The sequence below is a fragment of the Equus asinus genome, chromosome 30, assembly GCF_041296235.1.
Source record: "Equus asinus isolate D_3611 breed Donkey chromosome 30, EquAss-T2T_v2, whole genome shotgun sequence".
NCBI classification, from domain to species: domain Eukaryota; kingdom Metazoa; phylum Chordata; class Mammalia; order Perissodactyla; family Equidae; genus Equus; species Equus asinus.
In genome coordinates, this window is record NC_091819.1 from 33,833,689 (window position 1) to 33,857,142 (window position 23,454).

Here is a 23,454-nt window from a genome sequence, read left to right on the forward strand (position 1 = left end):
ATTGGCATGTGGTTCTGGCAGGTCTGAGAGGTGGTTCCGGCATGCCTGACAGGTGATTCCGGAGTGTTCGCCAAGCGGTTCTGGCATAGGCGGCAGGTGATTTTGCCATGTCCAGAATGTGGTTCCAGCGAGTCGAACATGTGGTTCCGGCGTGTCCGGCAGGTGTTTCCGGTCTGTCCAGCAGGTGGTTCTGGGGTGTCCGGCATGAGGTTCTGGCACGTCTGAGAGGTGGTTCCGGCCGGCCCGACATGCGTTTGCGGAGTGTCCGCCACGTGGTTCAGGCACGTCTGAGAGGTGGTTCCAGCATGCCCGGCAGGTTTTCCCGGAGAGTCCTCCAAGTGGTTCTGGCGTAGCCCGCAGGTGATTTTGGTGTGTCCGGCAGGTTGTTCCTTTCTGTCCGATAGGTTGTTCCGGCATGTCCAGCACGTGCTTCTGGCACTTCTGAGAGGTGGTTCTGGCATGCCGGGCAGGTTATTCCGGAGTGTCCGGTAAGTGGTTCTGGTGTAGCCGGCAGTTCATTTTGGCGTGTCTGGCACATGGGTCCTGCGAGTCGAGCAGGTGGTTCCGGCGTGCTCGGCAGGTGGTCCAGGCATGTCCGGCAGGTGGTTCCAGTCTGTCCAGGACGTGGTTCCAGCGTGTCCGGCACGTGGTTCTCTTACGTCTGAGAGGTGGTTCCTGCATGCCTGGCAGGTTATTGCGGATTGTCTGCCAGGTGGTTCTCTCATAGCCAGCTGTTGATTTTGGCCTGTCAGGCGGGTGGTTCTGGTGAGTCCAGCAGGTGGCTCCGGCGTGCTCGGCAGGTGGTTCTGGCATGTCTGGCAGGTGGTTCCGGCGAGTTGAGCAGCTGGTTCCAGCCTGTCCGTCAGGTTAGGGTTAGGGATAGGGTTAGGGTTACGGTTAGGGTTAGGGTTTAGGGTTTGGGGTTAGGGGTTAGGGTTAGGGGTAGGGTTAGGGTTAGGGTTACGGTTGGGTTAGGGTTTAGGGTTAGGCTTAGGGTTAGGGGTTAGGGTTAGGGTTAGGGTTTGGGGATAGGGTTAGGGTTAGGGTTAGGGTTAGGGCCCGGCACGTGGTTCCGGCGAGGCGAGCAGGTGGCTCCGGCGCGCTCGGCAGGTGCTTCCGCTGGGCCCGGCAGGTGGTTCCGGCGAGGCGAGCAGGTGGCTCCGGCGCGCTCGGCACGTGCTTCCGCTGGGCCCGGCAGGTGGTTCCGGCGAGGCGAGCAGGTGGCTCCGGCGCGCTCGGCAGGTGCTTCCGCTGCGCCCGGCAGGTGGTTCCGGCGAGGCGAGCAGGTTGTTCCTGCGTGCTCGGCACGTGGTTCAGTTGGGTCTGGCAGGTGGTTTCGGTCTGTTCGGGGTGTGGTTCCAGCATCTCAGGCACATGGTTCTGGCACGTCTGAGAGGTGGTTCCGGCTGGCCCAACAGGTGTTTCTGGAGTCTCCGCCAAGTGGTTCTGGCGTAGCTGGCAGGTGGTTCCAGCCAGCCCGGCAGGTGTTTCCGGAGTGTTCACCAACTGGCTGTGGCGTAGCCGGCAGGTGATTTTGGCGTGTCCGACAGGTGGTTCTGGCGAGTCGAGCAGGTGCTTCCGGCATGCTCGGCAGGTGCTTCCGGTGTCATTGGCATGTGGTTCTGGCAGGTCTGAGAGGTGGTTCCGGCATGCCTGACAGGTGATTCCGGAGTGTTCGCCAAGCGGTTCTGGCATAGGCGGCAGGTGATTTTGCCATGTCCAGAATGTGGTTCCAGCGAGTCGAACATGTGGTTCCGGCGTGTCCGGCAGGTGTTTCCGGTCTGTCCAGCAGGTGGTTCTGGGGTGTCCGGCATGAGGTTCTGGCACGTCTGAGAGGTGGTTCCGGCCGGCCCGACATGCGTTTGCGGAGTGTCCGCCACGTGGTTCAGGCACGTCTGAGAGGTGGTTCCAGCATGCCCGGCAGGTTTTCCCGGAGAGTCCTCCAAGTGGTTCTGGCGTAGCCCGCAGGTGATTTTGGTGTGTCCGGCAGGTTGTTCCTTTCTGTCCGATAGGTTGTTCCGGCATGTCCAGCACGTGCTTCTGGCACTTCTGAGAGGTGGTTCTGGCATGCCGGGCAGGTTATTCCGGAGTGTCCGGTAAGTGGTTCTGGTGTAGCCGGCAGTTCATTTTGGCGTGTCTGGCACATGGGTCCTGCGAGTCGAGCAGGTGGTTCCGGCGTGCTCGGCAGGTGGTCCAGGCATGTCCGGCAGGTGGTTCCAGTCTGTCCAGGACGTGGTTCCAGCGTGTCCGGCACGTGGTTCTCTTACGTCTGAGAGGTGGTTCCTGCATGCCTGGCAGGTTATTGCGGATTGTCTGCCAGGTGGTTCTCTCATAGCCAGCTGTTGATTTTGGCCTGTCAGGCGGGTGGTTCTGGTGAGTCCAGCAGGTGGCTCCGGCGTGCTCGGCAGGTGGTTCTGGCATGTCTGGCAGGTGGTTCCGGCGAGTTGAGCAGCTGGTTCCAGCCTGTCCGTCAGGTTAGGGTTAGGGATAGGGTTAGGGTTACGGTTAGGGTTAGGGTTTAGGGTTTGGGGTTAGGGGTTAGGGTTAGGGGTAGGGTTAGGGTTAGGGTTACGGTTGGGTTAGGGTTTAGGGTTAGGCTTAGGGTTAGGGGTTAGGGTTAGGGTTAGGGTTTGGGGATAGGGTTAGGGTTAGGGTTAGGGTTAGGGCCCGGCACGTGGTTCCGGCGAGGCGAGCAGGTGGCTCCGGCGCGCTCGGCAGGTGCTTCCGCTGGGCCCGGCAGGTGGTTCCGGCGAGGCGAGCAGGTGGCTCCGGCGCGCTCGGCACGTGCTTCCGCTGGGCCCGGCAGGTGGTTCCGGCGAGGCGAGCAGGTGGCTCCGGCGCGCTCGGCAGGTGCTTCCGCTGCGCCCGGCAGGTGGTTCCGGCGAGGCGAGCAGGTTGTTCCTGCGTGCTCGGCACGTGGTTCAGTTGGGTCTGGCAGGTGGTTTCGGTCTGTTCGGGGTGTGGTTCCAGCATCTCAGGCACATGGTTCTGGCACGTCTGAGAGGTGGTTCCGGCTGGCCCAACAGGTGTTTCTGGAGTCTCCGCCAAGTGGTTCTGGCGTAGCTGGCAGGTGGTTCCAGCCAGCCCGGCAGGTGTTTCCGGAGTGTTCACCAACTGGCTGTGGCGTAGCCGGCAGGTGATTTTGGCGTGTCCGACAGGTGGTTCTGGCGAGTCGAGCAGGTGCTTCCGGCATGCTCGGCAGGTGCTTCCGGTGTCATTGGCATGTGGTTCTGGCAGGTCTGAGAGGTGGTTCCGGCATGCCTGACAGGTGATTCCGGAGTGTTCGCCAAGCGGTTCTGGCATAGGCGGCAGGTGATTTTGCCATGTCCAGAATGTGGTTCCAGCGAGTCGAACATGTGGTTCCGGCGTGTCCGGCAGGTGTTTCCGGTCTGTCCAGCAGGTGGTTCTGGGGTGTCCGGCATGAGGTTCTGGCACGTCTGAGAGGTGGTTCCGGCCGGCCCGACATGCGTTTGCGGAGTGTCCGCCACGTGGTTCAGGCACGTCTGAGAGGTGGTTCCAGCATGCCCGGCAGGTTTTCCCGGAGAGTCCTCCAAGTGGTTCTGGCGTAGCCCGCAGGTGATTTTGGTGTGTCCGGCAGGTTGTTCCTTTCTGTCTGATAGGTTGTTCCGGCATGTCCAGCACGTGCTTCTGGCACTTCTGAGAGGTGGTTCTGGCATGCCGGGCAGGTTATTCCGGAGTGTCCGGTAAGTGGTTCTGGTGTAGCCGGCAGTTCATTTTGGCGTGTCTGGCACATGGGTCCTGCGAGTCGAGCAGGTGGTTCCGGCGTGCTCGGCAGGTGGTCCAGGCATGTCCGGCAGGTGGTTCCAGTCTGTCCAGGACGTGGTTCCAGCGTGTCCGGCACGTGGTTCTCTTACGTCTGAGAGGTGGTTCCTGCATGCCTGGCAGGTTATTGCGGATTGTCTGCCAGGTGGTTCTCTCATAGCCAGCTGTTGATTTTGGCCTGTCAGGCGGGTGGTTCTGGTGAGTCCAGCAGGTGGCTCCGGCGTGCTCGGCAGGTGGTTCTGGCATGTCTGGCAGGTGGTTCCGGCGAGTTGAGCAGCTGGTTCCAGCCTGTCCGTCAGGTTAGGGTTAGGGATAGGGTTAGGGTTACGGTTAGGGTTAGGGTTTAGGGTTTGGGGTTAGGGGTTAGGGTTAGGGGTAGGGTTAGGGTTAGGGTTACGGTTGGGTTAGGGTTTAGGGTTAGGCTTAGGGTTAGGGGTTAGGGTTAGGGTTAGGGTTTGGGGATAGGGTTAGGGTTAGGGTTAGGGTTAGGGCCCGGCACGTGGTTCCGGCGAGGCGAGCAGGTGGCTCCGGCGCGCTCGGCAGGTGCTTCCGCTGGGCCCGGCAGGTGGTTCCGGCGAGGCGAGCAGGTGGCTCCGGCGCGCTGGGCACGTGCTTCCGCTGGGCCCGGCAGGTGGTTCCGGCGAGGCGAGCAGGTGGCTCCGGCGCGCTCGGCAGGTGCTTCCGCTGCGCCCGTCAGGTGGTTCCGGCGAGGCGAGCAGGTTGTTCCTGCGTGCTCGGCACGTGGTTCAGTTGGGTCTGGCAGGTGGTTTCGGTCTGTTCGGGGTGTGGTTCCAGCATCTCAGGCACATGGTTCTGGCACGTCTGAGAGGTGGTTCCGGCTGGCCCAACAGGTGTTTCTGGAGTCTCCGCCAAGTGGTTCTGGCGTAGCTGGCAGGTGGTTCCAGCCAGCCCGGCAGGTGTTTCCGGAGTGTTCACCAACTGGCTGTGGCGTAGCCGGCAGGTGATTTTGGCGTGTCCGACAGGTGGTTCTGGCGAGTCGAGCAGGTGCTTCCGGCATGCTCGGCAGGTGCTTCCGGTGTCATTGGCATGTGGTTCTGGCAGGTCTGAGAGGTGGTTCCGGCATGCCTGACAGGTGATTCCGGAGTGTTCGCCAAGCGGTTCTGGCATAGGCGGCAGGTGATTTTGCCATGTCCAGAATGTGGTTCCAGCGAGTCGAACATGTGGTTCCGGCGTGTCCGGCAGGTGTTTCCGGTCTGTCCAGCAGGTGGTTCTGGGGTGTCCGGCATGAGGTTCTGGCACGTCTGAGAGGTGGTTCCGGCCGGCCCGACATGCGTTTGCGGAGTGTCCGCCACGTGGTTCAGGCACGTCTGAGAGGTGGTTCCAGCATGCCCGGCAGGTTTTCCCGGAGAGTCCTCCAAGTGGTTCTGGCGTAGCCCGCAGGTGATTTTGGTGTGTCCGGCAGGTTGTTCCGTTCTGTCCGATAGGTTGTTCCGGCATGTCCAGCACGTGCTTCTGGCACTTCTGAGAGGTGGTTCTGGCATGCCGGGCAGGTTATTCCGGAGTGTCCGGTAAGTGGTTCTGGTGTAGCCGGCAGTTCATTTTGGCGTGTCTGGCACATGGGTCCTGCGAGTCGAGCAGGTGGTTCCGGCGTGCTCGGCAGGTGGTCCAGGCATGTCCGGCAGGTGGTTCCAGTCTGTCCAGGACGTGGTTCCAGCGTGTCCGGCACGTGGTTCTCTTACGTCTGAGAGGTGGTTCCTGCATGCCTGGCAGGTTATTGCGGATTGTCTGCCAGGTGGTTCTCTCATAGCCAGCTGTTGATTTTGGCCTGTCAGGCGGGTGGTTCTGGTGAGTCCAGCAGGTGGCTCCGGCGTGCTCGGCAGGTGGTTCTGGCATGTCTGGCAGGTGGTTCCGGCGAGTTGAGCAGCTGGTTCCAGCCTGTCCGTCAGGTTAGGGTTAGGGATAGGGTTAGGGTTACGGTTAGGGTTAGGGTTTAGGGTTTGGGGTTAGGGGTTAGGGTTAGGGGTAGGGTTAGGGTTAGGGTTACGGTTGGGTTAGGGTTTAGGGTTAGGCTTAGGGTTAGGGGTTAGGGTTAGGGTTAGGGTTTGGGGATAGGGTTAGGGTTAGGGTTAGGGTTAGGGCCCGGCACGTGGTTCCGGCGAGGCGAGCAGGTGGCTCCGGCGCGCTCGGCAGGTGCTTCCGCTGGGCCCGGCAGGTGGTTCCGGCGAGGCGAGCAGGTTGTTCCTGCGTGCTCGGCACGTGGTTCAGTTGGGTCTGGCAGGTGGTTTCGGTCTGTTCGGGGTGTGGTTCCAGCATCTCAGGCACATGGTTCTGGCACGTCTGAGAGGTGGTTCCGGCTGGCCCAACAGGTGTTTCTGGAGTCTCCGCCAAGTGGTTCTGGCGTAGCTGGCAGGTGGTTCCAGCCAGCCCGGCAGGTGTTTCCGGAGTGTTCACCAACTGGCTGTGGCGTAGCCGGCAGGTGATTTTGGCGTGTCCGACAGGTGGTTCTGGCGAGTCGAGCAGGTGCTTCCGGCATGCTCGGCAGGTGCTTCCGGTGTCATTGGCATGTGGTTCTGGCAGGTCTGAGAGGTGGTTCCGGCATGCCTGACAGGTGATTCCGGAGTGTTCGCCAAGCGGTTCTGGCATAGGCGGCAGGTGATTTTGCCATGTCCAGAATGTGGTTCCAGCAAGTCGAACATGTGGTTCCGGCGTGTCCGGCAGGTGTTTCCGGTCTGTCCAGCAGGTGGTTCTGGGGTGTCCGGCATGAGGTTCTGGCACGTCTGAGAGGTGGTTCCGGCCGGCCCGACATGCGTTTGCGGAGTGTCCGCCACGTGGTTCAGGCACGTCTGAGAGGTGGTTCCAGCATGCCCGGCAGGTTTTCCCGGAGAGTCCTCCAAGTGGTTCTGGCGTAGCCCGCAGGTGATTTTGGTGTGTCCGGCAGGTTGTTCCTTTCTGTCCGATAGGTTGTTCCGGCATGTCCAGCACGTGCTTCTGGCACTTCTGAGAGGTGGTTCTGGCATGCCGGGCAGGTTATTCCGGAGTGTCCGGTAAGTGGTTCTGGTGTAGCCGGCAGTTCATTTTGGCGTGTCTGGCACATGGGTCCTGCGAGTCGAGCAGGTGGTTCCGGCGTGCTCGGCAGGTGGTCCAGGCATGTCCGGCAGGTGGTTCCAGTCTGTCCAGGACGTGGTTCCAGCGTGTCCGGCACGTGGTTCTCTTACGTCTGAGAGGTGGTTCCTGCATGCCTGGCAGGTTATTGCGGATTGTCTGCCAGGTGGTTCTCTCATAGCCAGCTGTTGATTTTGGCCTGTCAGGCGGGTGGTTCTGGTGAGTCCAGCAGGTGGCTCCGGCGTGCTCGGCAGGTGGTTCTGGCATGTCTGGCAGGTGGTTCCGGCGAGTTGAGCAGCTGGTTCCAGCCTGTCCGTCAGGTTAGGGTTAGGGATAGGGTTAGGGTTACGGTTAGGGTTAGGGTTTAGGGTTTGGGGTTAGGGGTTAGGGTTAGGGGTAGGGTTAGGGTTAGGGTTACGGTTGGGTTAGGGTTTAGGGTTAGGCTTAGGGTTAGGGGTTAGGGTTAGGGTTAGGGTTTGGGGATAGGGTTAGGGTTAGGGTTAGGGTTAGGGCCCGGCACGTGGTTCCGGCGAGGCGAGCAGGTGGCTCCGGCGCGCTCGGCAGGTGCTTCCGCTGGGCCCGGCAGGTGGTTCCGGCGAGGCGAGCAGGTGGCTCCGGCGCGCTCGGCACGTGCTTCCGCTGGGCCCGGCAGGTGGTTCCGGCGAGGCGAGCAGGTGGCTCCGGCGCGCTCGGCAGGTGCTTCCGCTGCGCCCGGCAGGTGGTTCCGGCGAGGCGAGCAGGTTGTTCCTGCGTGCTCGGCACGTGGTTCAGTTGGGTCTGGCAGGTGGTTTCGGTCTGTTCGGGGTGTGGTTCCAGCATCTCAGGCACATGGTTCTGGCACGTCTGAGAGGTGGTTCCGGCTGGCCCAACAGGTGTTTCTGGAGTCTCCGCCAAGTGGTTCTGGCGTAGCTGGCAGGTGGTTCCAGCCAGCCCGGCAGGTGTTTCCGGAGTGTTCACCAACTGGCTGTGGCGTAGCCGGCAGGTGATTTTGGCGTGTCCGACAGGTGGTTCTGGCGAGTCGAGCAGGTGCTTCCGGCATGCTCGGCAGGTGCTTCCGGTGTCATTGGCATGTGGTTCTGGCAGGTCTGAGAGGTGGTTCCGGCATGCCTGACAGGTGATTCCGGAGTGTTCGCCAAGCGGTTCTGGCATAGGCGGCAGGTGATTTTGCCATGTCCAGAATGTGGTTCCAGCGAGTCGAACATGTGGTTCCGGCGTGTCCGGCAGGTGTTTCCGGTCTGTCCAGCAGGTGGTTCTGGGGTGTCCGGCATGAGGTTCTGGCACGTCTGAGAGGTGGTTCCGGCCGGCCCGACATGCGTTTGCGGAGTGTCCGCCACGTGGTTCAGGCACGTCTGAGAGGTGGTTCCAGCATGCCCGGCAGGTTTTCCCGGAGAGTCCTCCAAGTGGTTCTGGCGTAGCCCGCAGGTGATTTTGGTGTGTCCGGCAGGTTGTTCCTTTCTGTCCGATAGGTTGTTCCGGCATGTCCAGCACGTGCTTCTGGCACTTCTGAGAGGTGGTTCTGGCATGCCGGGCAGGTTATTCCGGAGTGTCCGGTAAGTGGTTCTGGTGTAGCCGGCAGTTCATTTTGGCGTGTCTGGCACATGGGTCCTGCGAGTCGAGCAGGTGGTTCCGGCGTGCTCGGCAGGTGGTCCAGGCATGTCCGGCAGGTGGTTCCAGTCTGTCCAGGACGTGGTTCCAGCGTGTCCGGCACGTGGTTCTCTTACGTCTGAGAGGTGGTTCCTGCATGCCTGGCAGGTTATTGCGGATTGTCTGCCAGGTGGTTCTCTCATAGCCAGCTGTTGATTTTGGCCTGTCAGGCGGGTGGTTCTGGTGAGTCCAGCAGGTGGCTCCGGCGTGCTCGGCAGGTGGTTCTGGCATGTCTGGCAGGTGGTTCCGGCGAGTTGAGCAGCTGGTTCCAGCCTGTCCGTCAGGTTAGGGTTAGGGATAGGGTTAGGGTTACGGTTAGGGTTAGGGTTTAGGGTTTGGGGTTAGGGGTTAGGGTTAGGGGTAGGGTTAGGGTTAGGGTTACGGTTGGGTTAGGGTTTAGGGTTAGGCTTAGGGTTAGGGGTTAGGGTTAGGGTTAGGGTTTGGGGATAGGGTTAGGGTTAGGGTTAGGGTTAGGGCCCGGCACGTGGTTCCGGCGAGGCGAGCAGGTGGCTCCGGCGCGCTCGGCAGGTGCTTCCGCTGGGCCCGGCAGGTGGTTCCGGCGAGGCGAGCAGGTGGCTCCGGCGCGCTCGGCACGTGCTTCCGCTGGGCCCGGCAGGTGGTTCCGGCGAGGCGAGCAGGTGGCTCCGGCGCGCTCGGCAGGTGCTTCCGCTGCGCCCGGCAGGTGGTTCCGGCGAGGCGAGCAGGTTGTTCCTGCGTGCTCGGCACGTGGTTCAGTTGGGTCTGGCAGGTGGTTTCGGTCTGTTCGGGGTGTGGTTCCAGCATCTCAGGCACATGGTTCTGGCACGTCTGAGAGGTGGTTCCGGCTGGCCCAACAGGTGTTTCTGGAGTCTCCGCCAAGTGGTTCTGGCGTAGCTGGCAGGTGGTTCCAGCCAGCCCGGCAGGTGTTTCCGGAGTGTTCACCAACTGGCTGTGGCGTAGCCGGCAGGTGATTTTGGCGTGTCCGACAGGTGGTTCTGGCGAGTCGAGCAGGTGCTTCCGGCATGCTCGGCAGGTGCTTCCGGTGTCATTGGCATGTGGTTCTGGCAGGTCTGAGAGGTGGTTCCGGCATGCCTGACAGGTGATTCCGGAGTGTTCGCCAAGCGGTTCTGGCATAGGCGGCAGGTGATTTTGCCATGTCCAGAATGTGGTTCCAGCGAGTCGAACATGTGGTTCCGGCGTGTCCGGCAGGTGTTTCCGGTCTGTCCAGCAGGTGGTTCTGGGGTGTCCGGCATGAGGTTCTGGCACGTCTGAGAGGTGGTTCCGGCCGGCCCGACATGCGTTTGCGGAGTGTCCGCCACGTGGTTCAGGCACGTCTGAGAGGTGGTTCCAGCATGCCCGGCAGGTTTTCCCGGAGAGTCCTCCAAGTGGTTCTGGCGTAGCCCGCAGGTGATTTTGGTGTGTCCGGCAGGTTGTTCCGTTCTGTCCGATAGGTTGTTCCGGCATGTCCAGCACGTGCTTCTGGCACTTCTGAGAGGTGGTTCTGGCATGCCGGGCAGGTTATTCCGGAGTGTCCGGTAAGTGGTTCTGGTGTAGCCGGCAGTTCATTTTGGCGTGTCTGGCACATGGGTCCTGCGAGTCGAGCAGGTGGTTCCGGCGTGCTCGGCAGGTGGTCCAGGCATGTCCGGCAGGTGGTTCCAGTCTGTCCAGGACGTGGTTCCAGCGTGTCCGGCACGTGGTTCTCTTACGTCTGAGAGGTGGTTCCTGCATGCCTGGCAGGTTATTGCGGATTGTCTGCCAGGTGGTTCTCTCATAGCCAGCTGTTGATTTTGGCCTGTCAGGCGGGTGGTTCTGGTGAGTCCAGCAGGTGGCTCCGGCGTGCTCGGCAGGTGGTTCTGGCATGTCTGGCAGGTGGTTCCGGCGAGTTGAGCAGCTGGTTCCAGCCTGTCCGTCAGGTTAGGGTTAGGGATAGGGTTAGGGTTACGGTTAGGGTTAGGGTTTAGGGTTTGGGGTTAGGGGTTAGGGTTAGGGGTAGGGTTAGGGTTAGGGTTACGGTTGGGTTAGGGTTTAGGGTTAGGCTTAGGGTTAGGGGTTAGGGTTAGGGTTAGGGTTTGGGGATAGGGTTAGGGTTAGGGTTAGGGTTAGGGCCCGGCACGTGGTTCCGGCGAGGCGAGCAGGTGGCTCCGGCGCGCTCGGCAGGTGCTTCCGCTGGGCCCGGCAGGTGGTTCCGGCGAGGCGAGCAGGTGGCTCCGGCGCGCTCGGCACGTGCTTCCGCTGGGCCCGGCAGGTGGTTCCGGCGAGGCGAGCAGGTTGTTCCTGCGTGCTCGGCACGTGGTTCAGTTGGGTCTGGCAGGTGGTTTCGGTCTGTTCGGGGTGTGGTTCCAGCATCTCAGGCACATGGTTCTGGCACGTCTGAGAGGTGGTTCCGGCTGGCCCAACAGGTGTTTCTGGAGTCTCCGCCAAGTGGTTCTGGCGTAGCTGGCAGGTGGTTCCAGCCAGCCCGGCAGGTGTTTCCGGAGTGTTCACCAACTGGCTGTGGCGTAGCCGGCAGGTGATTTTGGCGTGTCCGACAGGTGGTTCTGGCGAGTCGAGCAGGTGCTTCCGGCATGCTCGGCAGGTGCTTCCGGTGTCATTGGCATGTGGTTCTGGCAGGTCTGAGAGGTGGTTCCGGCATGCCTGACAGGTGATTCCGGAGTGTTCGCCAAGCGGTTCTGGCATAGGCGGCAGGTGATTTTGCCATGTCCAGAATGTGGTTCCAGCGAGTCGAACATGTGGTTCCGGCGTGTCCGGCAGGTGTTTCCGGTCTGTCCAGCAGGTGGTTCTGGGGTGTCCGGCATGAGGTTCTGGCACGTCTGAGAGGTGGTTCCGGCCGGCCCGACATGCGTTTGCGGAGTGTCCGCCACGTGGTTCAGGCACGTCTGAGAGGTGGTTCCAGCATGCCCGGCAGGTTTTCCCGGAGAGTCCTCCAAGTGGTTCTGGCGTAGCCCGCAGGTGATTTTGGTGTGTCCGGCAGGTTGTTCCGTTCTGTCCGATAGGTTGTTCCGGCATGTCCAGCACGTGCTTCTGGCACTTCTGAGAGGTGGTTCTGGCATGCCGGGCAGGTTATTCCGGAGTGTCCGGTAAGTGGTTCTGGTGTAGCCGGCAGTTCATTTTGGCGTGTCTGGCACATGGGTCCTGCGAGTCGAGCAGGTGGTTCCGGCGTGCTCGGCAGGTGGTCCAGGCATGTCCGGCAGGTGGTTCCAGTCTGTCCAGGACGTGGTTCCAGCGTGTCCGGCACGTGGTTCTCTTACGTCTGAGAGGTGGTTCCTGCATGCCTGGCAGGTTATTGCGGATTGTCTGCCAGGTGGTTCTCTCATAGCCAGCTGTTGATTTTGGCCTGTCAGGCGGGTGGTTCTGGTGAGTCCAGCAGGTGGCTCCGGCGTGCTCGGCAGGTGGTTCTGGCATGTCTGGCAGGTGGTTCCGGCGAGTTGAGCAGCTGGTTCCAGCCTGTCCGTCAGGTTAGGGTTAGGGATAGGGTTAGGGTTACGGTTAGGGTTAGGGTTTAGGGTTTGGGGTTAGGGGTTAGGGTTAGGGGTAGGGTTAGGGTTAGGGTTACGGTTGGGTTAGGGTTTAGGGTTAGGCTTAGGGTTAGAGGTTAGGGTTAGGGTTAGGGTTTGGGGATAGGGTTAGGGTTAGGGTTAGGGTTAGGGCCCGGCACGTGGTTCCGGCGAGGCGAGCAGGTGGCTCCGGCGCGCTCGGCAGGTGCTTCCGCTGGGCCCGGCAGGTGGTTCCGGCGAGGCGAGCAGGTGGCTCCGGCGCGCTCGGCAGGTGCTTCCGCTGCGCCCGGCAGGTGGTTCCGGCGAGGCGAGCAGGTTGTTCCTGCGTGCTCGGCAGGTGGTTCAGTTGGGTCTGGCAGGTGGTTTAGGTCTGTTCGGGGTGTGGTTCCAGCATCTCAGGCACATGGTTCTGGCACGTCTGAGAGGTGGTTCCGGCTGGCCCAACAGGTGTTTCTGGAGTCTCCGCCAAGTGGTTCTGGCGTAGCTGGCAGGTGGTTCCAGCCAGCCCGGCAGGTGTTTCCGGAGTGTTCACCAACTGGCTGTGGCGTAGCCGGCAGGTGATTTTGGCGTGTCCGACAGGTGGTTCTGGCGAGTCGAGCAGGTGCTTCCGGCATGCTCGGCAGGTGCTTCCGGTGTCATTGGCATGTGGTTCTGGCAGGTCTGAGAGGTGGTTCCGGCATGCCTGACAGGTGATTCCGGAGTGTTCGCCAAGCGGTTCTGGCATAGGCGGCAGGTGATTTTGCCATGTCCAGAATGTGGTTCCAGCGAGTCGAACATGTGGTTCCGGCGTGTCCGGCAGGTGTTTCCGGTCTGTCCAGCAGGTGGTTCTGGGGTGTCCGGCATGAGGTTCTGGCACGTCTGAGAGGTGGTTCCGGCCGGCCCGACATGCGTTTGCGGAGTGTCCGCCACGTGGTTCAGGCACGTCTGAGAGGTGGTTCCAGCATGCCCGGCAGGTTTTCCCGGAGAGTCCTCCAAGTGGTTCTGGCGTAGCCCGCAGGTGATTTTGGTGTGTCCGGCAGGTTGTTCCGTTCTGTCCGATAGGTTGTTCCGGCATGTCCAGCACGTGCTTCTGGCACTTCTGAGAGGTGGTTCTGGCATGCCGGGCAGGTTATTCCGGAGTGTCCGGTAAGTGGTTCTGGTGTAGCCGGCAGTTCATTTTGGCGTGTCTGGCACATGGGTCCTGCGAGTCGAGCAGGTGGTTCCGGCGTGCTCGGCAGGTGGTCCAGGCATGTCCGGCAGGTGGTTCCAGTCTGTCCAGGACGTGGTTCCAGCGTGTCCGGCACGTGGTTCTCTTACGTCTGAGAGGTGGTTCCTGCATGCCTGGCAGGTTATTGCGGATTGTCTGCCAGGTGGTTCTCTCATAGCCAGCTGTTGATTTTGGCCTGTCAGGCGGGTGGTTCTGGTGAGTCCAGCAGGTGGCTCCGGCGTGCTCGGCAGGTGGTTCTGGCATGTCTGGCAGGTGGTTCCGGCGAGTTGAGCAGCTGGTTCCAGCCTGTCCGTCAGGTTAGGGTTAGGGATAGGGTTAGGGTTACGGTTAGGGTTAGGGTTTAGGGTTTGGGGTTAGGGGTTAGGGTTAGGGGTAGGGTTAGGGTTAGGGTTACGGTTGGGTTAGGGTTTAGGGTTAGGCTTAGGGTTAGGGGTTAGGGTTAGGGTTACGGTTTGGGGATAGGGTTAGGGTTAGGGTTAGGGTTAGGGCCCGGCACGTGGTTCCGGCGAGGCGAGCAGGTGGCTCCGGCGCGCTCGGCAGGTGCTTCCGCTGGGCCCGGCAGGTGGTTCCGGCGAGGCGAGCAGGTGGCTCCGGCGCGCTCGGCAGGTGCTTCCGCTGCGCCCGGCAGGTGGTTCCGGCGAGGCGAGCAGGTTGTTCCTGCGTGCTCGGCAGGTGGTTCAGTTGGGTCTGGCAGGTGGTTTCGGTCTGTTCGGGGTGTGGTTCCAGCATCTCAGGCACATGGTTCTGGCACGTCTGAGAGGTGGTTCCGGCTGGCCCAACAGGTGTTTCTGGAGTCTCCGCCAAGTGGTTCTGGCGTAGCTGGCAGGTGGTTCCAGCCAGCCCGGCAGGTGTTTCCGGAGTGTTCACCAACTGGCTGTGGCGTAGCCGGCAGGTGATTTTGGCGTGTCCGACAGGTGGTTCTGGCGAGTCGAGCAGGTGCTTCCGGCATGCTCGGCAGGTGCTTCCGGTGTCATTGGCATGTGGTTCTGGCAGGTCTGAGAGGTGGTTCCGGCATGCCTGACAGGTGATTCCGGAGTGTTCGCCAAGCGGTTCTGGCATAGGCGGCAGGTGATTTTGCCATGTCCAGAATGTGGTTCCAGCGAGTCGAACATGTGGTTCCGGCGTGTCCGGCAGGTGTTTCCGGTCTGTCCAGCAGGTGGTTCTGGGGTGTCCGGCATGAGGTTCTGGCACGTCTGAGAGGTGGTTCCGGCCGGCCCGACATGCGTTTGCGGAGTGTCCGCCACGTGGTTCAGGCACGTCTGAGAGGTGGTTCCAGCATGCCCGGCAGGTTTTCCCGGAGAGTCCTCCAAGTGGTTCTGGCGTAGCCCGCAGGTGATTTTGGTGTGTCCGGCAGGTTGTTCCGTTCTGTCCGATAGGTTGTTCCGGCATGTCCAGCACGTGCTTCTGGCACTTCTGAGAGGTGGTTCTGGCATGCCGGGCAGGTTATTCCGGAGTGTCCGGTAAGTGGTTCTGGTGTAGCCGGCAGTTCATTTTGGCGTGTCTGGCACATGGGTCCTGCGAGTCGAGCAGGTGGTTCCGGCGTGCTCGGCAGGTGGTCCAGGCATGTCCGGCAGGTGGTTCCAGTCTGTCCAGGACGTGGTTCCAGCGTGTCCGGCACGTGGTTCTCTTACGTCTGAGAGGTGGTTCCTGCATGCCTGGCAGGTTATTGCGGATTGTCTGCCAGGTGGTTCTCTCATAGCCAGCTGTTGATTTTGGCCTGTCAGGCGGGTGGTTCTGGTGAGTCCAGCAGGTGGCTCCGGCGTGCTCGGCAGGTGGTTCTGGCATGTCTGGCAGGTGGTTCCGGCGAGTTGAGCAGCTGGTTCCAGCCTGTCCGTCAGGTTAGGGTTAGGGATAGGGTTAGGGTTACGGTTAGGGTTAGGGTTTAGGGTTTGGGGTTAGGGGTTAGGGTTAGGGGTAGGGTTAGGGTTAGGGTTACGGTTGGGTTAGGGTTTAGGGTTAGGCTTAGGGTTAGGGGTTAGGGTTAGGGTTACGGTTTGGGGATAGGGTTAGGGTTAGGGTTAGGGTTAGGGCCCGGCACGTGGTTCCGGCGAGGCGAGCAGGTGGCTCCGGCGCGCTCGGCAGGTGCTTCCGCTGGGCCCGGCAGGTGGTTCCGGCGAGGCGAGCAGGTGGCTCCGGCGCGCTCGGCACGTGCTTCCGCTGGGCCCGGCAGGTGGTTCCGGCGAGGCGAGCAGGTGGCTCCGGCGCGCTCGGCAGGTGCTTCCGCTGCGCCCGGCAGGTGGTTCCGGCGAGGCGAGCAGGTTGTTCCTGCGTGCTCGGCAGGTGGTTCAGTTGGGTCTGGCAGGTGGTTTCGGTCTGTTCGGGGTGTGGTTCCAGCATCTCAGGCACATGGTTCTGGCACGTCTGAGAGGTGGTTCCGGCTGGCCCAACAGGTGTTTCTGGAGTCTCCGCCAAGTGGTTCTGGCGTAGCTGGCAGGTGGTTCCAGCCAGCCCGGCAGGTGTTTCCGGAGTGTTCACCAACTGGCTGTGGCGTAGCCGGCAGGTGATTTTGGCGTGTCCGACAGGTGGTTCTGGCGAGTCGAGCAGGTGCTTCCGGCATGCTCGGCAGGTGCTTCCGGTGTCATTGGCATGTGGTTCTGGCAGGTCTGAGAGGTGGTTCCGGCATGCCTGACAGGTGATTCCGGAGTGTTCGCCAAGCGGTTCTGGCATAGGCGGCAGGTGATTTTGCCATGTCCAGAATGTGGTTCCAGCGAGTCGAACATGTGGTTCCGGCGTGTCCGGCAGGTGTTTCCGGTCTGTCCAGCAGGTGGTTCTGGGGTGTCCGGCATGAGGTTCTGGCACGTCTGAGAGGTGGTTCCGGCCGGCCCGACATGCGTTTGCGGAGTGTCCGCCACGTGGTTCAGGCACGTCTGAGAGGTGGTTCCAGCATGCCCGGCAGGTTTTCCCGGAGAGTCCTCCAAGTGGTTCTGGCGTAGCCCGCAGGTGATTTTGGTGTGTCCGGCAGGTTGTTCCGTTCTGTCCGATAGGTTGTTCCGGCATGTCCAGCACGTGCTTCTGGCACTTCTGAGAGGTGGTTCTGGCATGCCGGGCAGGTTATTCCGGAGTGTCCGGTAAGTGGTTCTGGTGTAGCCGGCAGTTCATTTTGGCGTGTCTGGCACATGGGTCCTGCGAGTCGAGCAGGTGGTTCCGGCGTGCTCGGCAGGTGGTCCAGGCATGTCCGGCAGGTGGTTCCAGTCTGTCCAGGACGTGGTTCCAGCGTGTCCGGCACGTGGTTCTCTTACGTCTGAGAGGTGGTTCCTGCATGCCTGGCAGGTTATTGCGGATTGTCTGCCAGGTGGTTCTCTCATAGCCAGCTGTTGATTTTGGCCTGTCAGGCGGGTGGTTCTGGTGAGTCCAGCAGGTGGCTCCGGCGTGCTCGGCAGGTGGTTCTGGCATGTCTGGCAGGTGGTTCCGGCGAGTTGAGCAGCTGGTTCCAGGCTGTCCTTCAGGTTAGGGTTAGGGATAGGGTTAGGGTTACGGTTAGGGTTAGGGTTTAGGGTTTGGGGTTAGGGGTTAGGGTTAGGGGTAGGGTTAGGGTTAGGGTTACGGTTGGGTTAGGGTTTAGGGTTAGGCTTAGGGTTAGGGGTTAGGGTTAGGGTTAGGGTTTGGGGATAGGGTTAGGGTTAGGGTTAGGGTTAGGGCCCGGCACGTGGTTCCGGCGAGGCGAGCAGGTGGCTCCGGCGCGCTCGGCACGTGCTTCCGCTGGGCCCGGCAGGTGGTTCCGGCGAGGCGAGCAGGTGGCTCCGGCGCGCTCGGCACGTGCTTCCGCTGGGCCCGGCAGGTGGTTCCGGCGAGGCGAGCAGGTTGTTCCTGCGTGCTCGGCAGGTGGTTCAGTTGGGTCTGGCAGGTGGTTTCGGTCTGTTCGGGGTGTGGTTCCAGCATCTCAGGCACATGGTTCTGGCACGTCTGAGAGGTGGTTCCGGCTGGCCCAACAGGTGTTTCTGGAGTCTCCGCCAAGTGGTTCTGGCGTAGCTGGCAGGTGGTTCCAGCCAGCCCGGCAGGTGTTTCCGGAGTTTCACCAACTGGCTGTGGCGTAGCCGGCAGGTGATTTTGGCGTGTCCGACAGGTGGTTCTGGCGAGTCGAGCAGGTGCTTCCGGCATGCTCGGCAGGTGCTTCCGGTGTCATTGGCATGTGGTTCTGGCAGGTCTGAGAGGTGGTTCCGGCATGCCTGACAGGTGATTCCGGAGTGTTCGCCAAGCGGTTCTGGCATAGGCGGCAGGTGATTTTGCCATGTCCAGAATGTGGTTCCAGCGAGTCGAACATGTGGTTCCGGCGTGTCCGGCAGGTGTTTCCGGTCTGTCCAGCAGGTGGTTCTGGGGTGTCCGGCATGAGGTTCTGGCACGTCTGAGAGGTGGTTCCGGCCGGCCCGACATGCGTTTCCGGAGTGTCCGCCACGTGGTTCAGGCATGTCTGAGAGGTGGTTCCAGCATGCCCGGCAGGTTTTCCCGGAGAGTCCTCCAAGTGGTTCTGGCGTAGCCCGCAGGTGATTTTGGTGTGTCCGGCAGGTTGTTCCGTTCTGTCCGATAGGTTGTTCCGGCATGTCCAGCACGTGCTTCTGGCACTTCTGAGAGGTGGTTCTGGCATGCCGGGCAGGTTATTCCGGAGTGTCCGGTAAGTGGTTCTGGTGTAGCCGGCAGTTCATTTTGGCGTGTCTGGCACATGGGTCCTGCGAGTCGAGCAGGTGGTTCCGGCGTGCTCGGCAGGTAGTCCAGGCATGTCCGGCAGGTGGTTCCAGTCTGTCCAGGACGTGGTTCCAGCGTGTCCGGCACGTGGTTCTCTTACGTCTGAGAGGTGGTTCCTGCATGCCTGGCAGGTTATTGCGGATTGTCTGCCAGGTGGTTCTCTCATAGCCAGCTGTTGATTTTGGCCTGTCAGGCGGGTGGTTCTGGTGAGTCCAGCAGGTGGCTCCGGCGTGCTCGGCAGGTGGTTCTGGCATGTCTGGCAGGTGGTTCCGGCGAGTTGAGCAGCTGGTTCCAGCCTGTCCGTCAGGTTAGGGTTAGGGATAGGGTTAGGGTTACGGTTAGGGTTAGGGTTTAGGGTTTGGGGTTAGGGGTTAGGGTTAGGGGTAGGGTTAGGGTTAGGGTTACGGTTGGGTTAGGGTTTAGGGTTAGGCTTAGGGTTAGGGGTTAGGGTTAGGGTTAGGGTTTGGGGATAGGGTTAGGGTTAGGGTTAGGGTTAGGGCCCGGCACGTGGTTCCGGCGAGGCGAGCAGGTGGCTCCGGCGCGCTCGGCAGGTGCTTCCGCTGGGCCCGGCAGGTGGTTCCGGCGAGGCGAGCAGGTGGCTCCGGCGCGCTCGGCAGGTGCTTCCGCTGCGCCCGGCAGGTGGTTCCGGCGAGGCGAGCAGGTTGTTCCTGCGTGCTCGGCAGGTGGTTCAGTTGGGTCTGGCAGGTGGTTTCGGTCTGTTCGGGGTGTGGTTCCAGCATCTCAGGCACATGGTTCTGGCACGTCTGAGAGGTGGTTCCGGCTGGCCCAACAGGTGTTTCTGGAGTCTCCGCCAAGTGGTTCTGGCGTAGCTGGCAGGTGGTTCCAGCCAGCCCGGCAGGTGTTTCCGGAGTGTTCACCAACTGGCTGTGGCGTAGCCGGCAGGTGATTTTGGCGTGTCCGACAGGTGGTTCTGGCGAGTCGAGCAGGTGCTTCCGGCATGCTCGGCAGGTGCTTCCGGTGTCATTGGCATGTGGTTCTGGCAGGTCTGAGAGGTGGTTCCGGCATGCCTGACAGGTGATTCCGGAGTGTTCGCCAAGCGGTTCTGGCATAGGCGGCAGGTGATTTTGCCATGTCCAGAATGTGGTTCCAGCGAGTCGAACATGTGGTTCCGGCGTGTCCGGCAGGTGTTTCCGGTCTGTCCAGCAGGTGGTTCTGGGGTGTCCGGCATGAGGTTCTGGCACGTCTGAGAGGTGGTTCCGGCCGGCCCGACATGCGTTTGCGGAGTGTCCGCCACGTGGTTCAGGCACGTCTGAGAGGTGGTTCCAGCATGCCCGGCAGGTTTTCCCGGAGAGTCCTCCAAGTGGTTCTGGCGTAGCCCGCAGGTGATTTTGGTGTGTCCGGCAGGTTGTTCCGTTCTGTCCGATAGGTTGTTCCGGCATGTCCAGCACGTGCTTCTGGCACTTCTGAGAGGTGGTTCTGGCATGCCGGGCAGGTTATTCCGGAGTGTCCGGTAAGTGGTTCTGGTGTAGCCGGCAGTTCATTTTGGCGTGTCTGGCACATGGGTCCTGCGAGTCGAGCAGGTGGTTCCGGCGTGCTCGGCAGGTGGTCCAGGCATGTCCGGCAGGTGGTTCCAGTCTGTCCAGGACGTGGTTCCAGCGTGTCCGGCACGTGGTTCTCTTACGTCTGAGAGGTGGTTCCTGCATGCCTGGCAGGTTATTGCGGATTGTCTGCCAGGTGGTTCTCTCATAGCCAGCTGTTGATTTTGGCCTGTCAGGCGGGTGGTTCTGGTGAGTCCAGCAGGTGGCTCCGGCGTGCTCGGCAGGTGGTTCTGGCATGTCTGGCAGGTGGTTCCGGCGAGTTGAGCAGCTGGTTCCAGCCTGTCCGTCAGGTTAGGGTTAGGGATAGGGTTAGGGTTACGGTTAGGGTTAGGGTTTAGGGTTTGGGGTTAGGGGTTAGGGTTAGGGGTAGGGTTAGGGTTAGGGTTACGGTTGGGTTAGGGTTTCGGGTTAGGCTTAGGGTTAGGGGTTAGGGTTAGGGTTAGGGTTTGGGGATAGGGTTAGGGTTAGGGTTAGGGTTAGGGCCCGGCACGTGGTTCCGGCGAGGCGAGCAGGTGGCTCCGGCGCGCTCGGCAGGTGCTTCCGCTGGGCCCGGCAGGTGGTTCCGGCGAGGCGAGCAGGTGGCTCCGGCGCGCTCGGCAGGTGCTTCCGCTGGGCCCGGCAGGTGGTTCCGGCGAGGCGAGCAGGTTGTTCCTGCGTGCTCGGCAGGTGGTTCAGTTGGGTCTGGCAGGTGGTTTCGGTCTGTTCGGGGTGTGGTTCCAGCATCTCAGGCACATGGTTCTGGCACGTCTGAGAGGTGGTTCCGGCTGGCCCAACAGGTGTTTCTGGAGTCTCCGCCAAGTGGTTCTGGCGTAGCTGGCAGGTGGTTCCAGCCAGCCCGGCAGGTGTTTCCGGAGTGTTCACCAACTGGCTGTGGCGTAGCCGGCAGGTGATTTTGGCGTGTCCGACAGGTGGTTCTGGCGAGTCGAGCAGGTGCTTCCGGCATGCTCGGCAGGTGCTTCCGGTGTCATTGGCATGTGGTTCTGGCAGGTCTGAGAGGTGGTTCCGGCATGCCTGACAGGTGATTCCGGAGTGTTCGCCAAGCGGTTCTGGCATAGGCGGCAGGTGATTTTGCCATGTCCAGAATGTGGTTCCAGCGAGTCGAACATGTGGTTCCGGCGTGTCCGGCAGGTGTTTCCGGTCTGTCCAGCAGGTGGTTCTGGGGTGTCCGGCATGAGGTTCTGGCACGTCTGAGAGGTGGTTCCGGCCGGCCCGACATGCGTTTGCGGAGTGTCCGCCACGTGGTTCAGGCACGTCTGAGAGGTGGTTCCAGCATGCCCGGCAGGTTTTCCCGGAGAGTCCTCCAAGTGGTTCTGGCGTAGCCCGCAGGTGATTTTGGTGTGTCCGGCAGGTTGTTCCGTTCTGTCCGATAGGTTGTTCCGGCATGTCCAGCACGTGCTTCTGGCACTTCTGAGAGGTGGTTCTGGCATGCCGGGCAGGTTATTCCGGAGTGTCCGGTAAGTGGTTCTGGTGTAGCCGGCAGTTCATTTTGGCGTGTCTGGCACATGGGTCCTGCGAGTCGAGCAGGTGGTTCCGGCGTGCTCGGCAGGTGGTCCAGGCATGTCCGGCAGGTGGTTCCAGTCTGTCCAGGACGTGGTTCCAGCGTGTCCGGCACGTGGTTCTCTTACGTCTGAGAGGTGGTTCCTGCATGCCTGGCAGGTTATTGCGGATTGTCTGCCAGGTGGTTCTCTCATAGCCAGCTGTTGATTTTGGCCTGTCAGGCGGGTGGTTCTGGTGAGTCCAGCAGGTGGCTCCGGCGTGCTCGGCAGGTGGTTCTGGCATGTCTGGCAGGTGGTTCCGGCGAGTTGAGCAGCTGGTTCCAGCCTGTCCGTCAGGTTAGGGTTAGGGATAGGGTTAGGGTTACGGTTAGGGTTAGGGTTTAGGGTTTGGGGTTAGGGGTTAGGGTTAGGGGTAGGGTTAGGGTTAGGGTTACGGTTGGGTTAGGGTTTAGGGTTAGGCTTAGGGTTAGGGGTTAGGGTTAGGGTTACGGTTTGGGGATAGGGTTAGGGTTAGGGTTAGGGTTAGGGCCCGGCACGTGGTTCCGGCGAGGCGAGCAGGTGGCTCCGGCGCGCTCGGCAGGTGCTTCCGCTGGGCCCGGCAGGTGGTTCCGGCGAGGCGAGCAGGTGGCTCCGGCGCGCTCGGCACGTGCTTCCGCTGGGCCCGGCAGGTGGTTCCGGCGAGGCGAGCAGGTGGCTCCGGCGCGCTCGGCAGGTGCTTCCGCTGCGCCCGGCAGGTGGTTCCGGCGAGGCGAGCAGGTTGTTCCTGCGTGCTCGGCAGGTGGTTCAGTTGGGTCTGGCAGGTGGTTTCGGTCTGTTCGGGGTGTGGTTCCAGCATCTCAGGCACATGGTTCTGGCACGTCTGAGAGGTGGTTCCGGCTGGCCCAACAGGTGTTTCTGGAGTCTCCGCCAAGTGGTTCTGGCGTAGCTGGCAGGTGGTTCCAGCCAGCCCGGCAGGTGTTTCCGGAGTGTTCACCAACTGGCTGTGGCGTAGCCGGCAGGTGATTTTGGCGTGTCCGACAGGTGGTTCTGGCGAGTCGAGCAGGTGCTTCCGGCATGCTCGGCAGGTGCTTCCGGTGTCATTGGCATGTGGTTCTGGCAGGTCTGAGAGGTGGTTCCGGCATGCCTGACAGGTGATTCCGGAGTGTTCGCCAAGCGGTTCTGGCATAGGCGGCAGGTGATTTTGCCATGTCCAGAATGTGGTTCCAGCGAGTCGAACATGTGGTTCCGGCGTGTCCGGCAGGTGTTTCCGGTCTGTCCAGCAGGTGGTTCTGGGGTGTCCGGCATGAGGTTCTGGCACGTCTGAGAGGTGGTTCCGGCCGGCCCGACATGCGTTTGCGGAGTGTCCGCCACGTGGTTCAGGCACGTCTGAGAGGTGGTTCCAGCATGCCCGGCAGGTTTTCCCGGAGAGTCCTCCAAGTGGTTCTGGCGTAGCCCGCAGGTGATTTTGGTGTGTCCGGCAGGTTGTTCCGTTCTGTCCGATAGGTTGTTCCGGCATGTCCAGCACGTGCTTCTGGCACTTCTGAGAGGTGGTTCTGGCATGCCGGGCAGGTTATTCCGGAGTGTCCGGTAAGTGGTTCTGGTGTAGCCGGCAGTTCATTTTGGCGTGTCTGGCACATGGGTCCTGCGAGTCGAGCAGGTGGTTCCGGCGTGCTCGGCAGGTGGTCCAGGCATGTCCGGCAGGTGGTTCCAGTCTGTCCAGGACGTGGTTCCAGCGTGTCCGGCACGTGGTTCTCTTACGTCTGAGAGGTGGTTCCTGCATGCCTGGCAGGTTATTGCGGATTGTCTGCCAGGTGGTTCTCTCATAGCCAGCTGTTGATTTTGGCCTGTCAGGCGGGTGGTTCTGGTGAGTCCAGCAGGTGGCTCCGGCGTGCTCGGCAGGTGGTTCTGGCATGTCTGGCAGGTGGTTCCGGCGAGTTGAGCAGCTGGTTCCAGGCTGTCCTTCAGGTTAGGGTTAGGGATAGGGTTAGGGTTACGGTTAGGGTTAGGGTTTAGGGTTTGGGGTTAGGGGTTAGGGTTAGGGGTAGGGTTAGGGTTAGGGTTACGGTTGGGTTAGGGTTTAGGGTTAGGCTTAGGGTTAGGGGTTAGGGTTAGGGTTAGGGTTTGGGGATAGGGTTAGGGTTAGGGTTAGGGTTAGGGCCCGGCACGTGGTTCCGGCGAGGCGAGCAGGTGGCTCCGGCGCGCTCGGCACGTGCTTCCGCTGGGCCCGGCAGGTGGTTCCGGCGAGGCGAGCAGGTTGTTCCTGCGTGCTCGGCAGGTGGTTCAGTTGGGTCTGGCAGGTGGTTTCGGTCTGTTCGGGGTGTGGTTCCAGCATCTCAGGCACATGGTTCTGGCACGTCTGAGAGGTGGTTCCGGCTGGCCCAACAGGTGTTTCTGGAGTCTCCGCCAAGTGGTTCTGGCGTAGCTGGCAGGTGGTTCCAGCCAGCCCGGCAGGTGTTTCCGGAGTTTCACCAACTGGCTGTGGCGTAGCCGGCAGGTGATTTTGGCGTGTCCGACAGGTGGTTCTGGCGAGTCGAGCAGGTGCTTCCGGCATGCTCGGCAGGTGCTTCCGG